Raw genomic sequence first — 3,566 nt, 5'->3', positions numbered from 1 at the left:
AGGAAATGTGCTGACTTAGTCAGTCTGTCTACTATCACCCATATAGTATCATTTCCTTTCTTTGTCTTTGGCAGCTTGGTGATGAAATCCATCGTCACCATTTACCATTTCCAAGTGGGAATTTCAGGCTGTTGTAGCAAACCTGACGGCTTCTGATGTTCAGCTTTGACTTGTGCGCACGTCAAACATTTAGCTACATAAGCAGCTATAGACTTTTTCAAGCCTATCCACCAATAATTTGCCTTCAAATCCTGGAACATTTTATCAGCTCTAGGATGAACGGAATATTTGGAACTGTGGGCTTCCTGAAGGATGACATCCTGAAGTCCTCCATAAACAGGAACCCATATTCTTCCATTTAATCTCAGGATTCCATCCTTGCCATAGGATAACTGTTCTTCAGTCACTCCTAGCTTTTCATCAGGATAGTTAGCTTCCGACACAGCTTCCTTTTGTGCAGCTAACAACCTTTCATTCAAACTATTCTTGATTTCAATGCTCTTGGCATTGATTCTTATCGGCTTCACTCTCTCTTTTCTACTCAAGGAATATGCGACTACGTTGGCCTTGCCTGGATGGTATCTTGTTTCACAATCATAATCATTCACAGTTTCCATCCAGCGTCGCTGCCTCATGTTCAAATCCTTCTGATTGAACAGATGCTGAAGGCTTTTGTGGTCAGAATAGATCACACACTTGGTTCCATACAATTAATGCCTCCATAGTTTTAGTGCGAATATAACGGCACCCAACTCCAAATCATGGGTGGTGTAATTCTTTTCATGCACTTTTAACTGGCGTGAAGCGTAGGCGATGACTTTGCCTTTCTACATAAGCACACATCCCATCCCGGTGTGTGATGCATCACAATAAACCACAAATTCATTGATTCCTTTAGGTAACGTCAACACTGGAGCGTTACTTAGCTTCTGCTTCAAAATGTCAAACGACTCTTGCTGCTTAGGCCCCCAATCAAACTTGCTATTCTTGCGAGTGAGTAGAGTCAGGGGTGCTGCAATTCTTGAGAAGTTTTCAATAAAGCGTCTGTAGTATCTTGCCAATCCTAGGAAACTGCGAATCTCCGTAGGCGTCTTTTCTTGATGAAGCAGTTTCAAAATGCAACAGAGATGCTTCTCGTGGTCAGCTTGGCTCTTCGAGAAGATGAGAATGTCGTTGATAAAGACGATGACAAATTTATCTAGATAAGGCTTGCAGACGCGATTCATGAGATCCATGAATGCGGCAGGTGCATTAGTGAGCCCAAAAGGCATCACTAGGAACTCGTAATGACCATAACGAGTCCTAAATGCAGTCTTGTGCACATCTTCATCTTTAACCTTCAACTGATGATAGCCTGACCTCAGATCAATCTTGGAAAAGTAGCTTGCTACTTGAAGCTGATCGAACAGATCGTCGATCCTGGGCAAAGGATACCTATTCTTGATAGTGACCTTATTAAGCTCACCGCAATCGATGCACAAACGCATCGACCCATCTTTCTTCTTGACAAACAAGATTGGTGCTCCCCATGGGGATGAGCTAGGTCTAATAAAACCTTTGGCTAGCAGCTCGTCTAACTGCGTCCTCAATTCCTTCATCTCTGTTGGGGCCAACCTATAAGGTGCTCTTGCAATAGGCGCTGCTCCTGGAATGATGTCGATTCTGAACTCTACTTGTCTATCTGGTGGCAACCCAGGTAGTTCTTCAGGGAAAACTTCAGGGTATTTAGAAATGACTGGGATATCTTCAATCTTCGGTTTCTGCTCATTAACGGTTACTTGTGCCATGTAAATAACACAACCCTGCTTTAAGCATTTAGATGCTTTGAGCATAGATACCTGCTCGGGTAACCCGTACCGGGTGTCTCCTTGAATGATAAGCGATTCACCAGATGGACTCTTGATCACCCCTTGCTTCTTATTGCAAACTATCTGAGCTTGGTTATGCGATGACCAACCCATGCCTATTACTATATCGAAACCAGCTAACTTAAACGGAAGGAGGGATAAGGGAAAAGAGTGATTCCTAATGGATATGAAACATCCATCTAACACGGTTGAAGCGGTTTCTATGGTTCCATCAGCTAATTCCACTTCATACTTCGCACTTAAGGTCTTAACATGCATTTTCAACAATTCACAAAACTTATTATCTACGAACGACTTATCAGCTCCTAAATCAACAATACTCTTGCGTAGATATCATTAATAAGAAAAGTACCTGTTATGACATTGTCGTCCTGAATAGCTTCCTTCGCATCCATGCGGAAGACCCTTGCATTGGTCTTCTTTTCTTCTTCAGCTTTCTTCACAGCTTTTGGGCAAGTTGTCTTGATATGCCCTTTTTCATTTCAACTGTAGCAAGTTGCATCCTTGAGTTTCTTGCATTCTAGGGTCTTATGCTCAGTTGATTTGCAAATCCCACATGGCCTCGGCTGAGACTGGGATTTTGAGTCGTATCTGCACTTCCCAAAGTGGTACTTCTTGCAGACCTTACACTTGAGCTTATCTCCTGACTGATGCCCATCCTTTCTAGATTCAGACCTCTTTTTGTGGTCATGGTTTCCCTTGTGCTTTTTGCCTGAGCGTCGCGAGTTGTCATCATCGCGCTTTCTCTTCTCAGCATCCGTGAACCTCAGCGATCTCTGCCGGACCGCGTCCAATGTGAGGGATAGGGATATATCGGCTACAGACCTGAATGTAGTTGGCCGAGAGGCCTTCACACTTGCCTTTATCTCTGGGGCTAAACCCCCAATGAAACGAGCTATCCTTTTGGGTTCTGGGGTCACAAGGTAAGGAACCAGCCTTGACATAGTATTAAAACTTGTGAGGTAAGCTTGGCAATCTAGGTTCTTCATAACCAATTATAAGAAATCGGACTCGATCTTCTCCACCTCATGCTGAGGGCAGTAGTTTTCTTTGATCAGTGCCACGAACTGTTCCCAAGACATGTTGTACAATGAGATTTTCCCTGTAGCTTGGATTAAGGACCTCCACCAAGCTAGGGCTTCACCCTTAAATGACTGAGACACGAACTTCACAATGTCTCTTCTAGCACACCCACTAATATCTACCACCGTGTCCATCTCATCCAACCAAGTCATGCAATCCACAGCCCCTTTCTCCCCAGTGAAATCTCAGGGCTTGCATGAAACAAAGTACTTGTAGGTGCAACCTCTAGCACGAGTCTTGTCATCAAGTATAATCCTTTTGGATGGAATACTGTTTTCGTTTGAGGAATGTCGAATATCATCTTTCTTTGATTCCTCTTTCTTAGGTTTAGGTTGGGTAGAGGGTGGTTTGCTGTGAGCTTCAGAATGGGTCTTAGACTTGGAATGTGGCGTAGATAGGGTCCTACTTCGAGTCCCACTAGACTCACTATTTTGCCGATCCAAAGCCCTTGTAACAGCATTATCAACTAGTGCTTGCAGCTCTGCACCAGTTAGCTGTATCCTAGCATTATCGTGGTTTGCCACCGGATGACTATTTGCTTCATCCGACCCAGCCATGTAGCTTCAATTGCTACATATAGAAAATAATGGGCAAGGTTTTATTTAAAGGTTTTCA

Source organism: Helianthus annuus, chromosome 10 (genome assembly GCF_002127325.2).
Source record: "Helianthus annuus cultivar XRQ/B chromosome 10, HanXRQr2.0-SUNRISE, whole genome shotgun sequence".
Classification (NCBI taxonomy): Eukaryota; Viridiplantae; Streptophyta; class Magnoliopsida; order Asterales; family Asteraceae; genus Helianthus; species Helianthus annuus.
The sequence above is the reverse complement of the archived record's forward strand: the minus strand, read 5'-3'. Positions refer to the sequence as shown.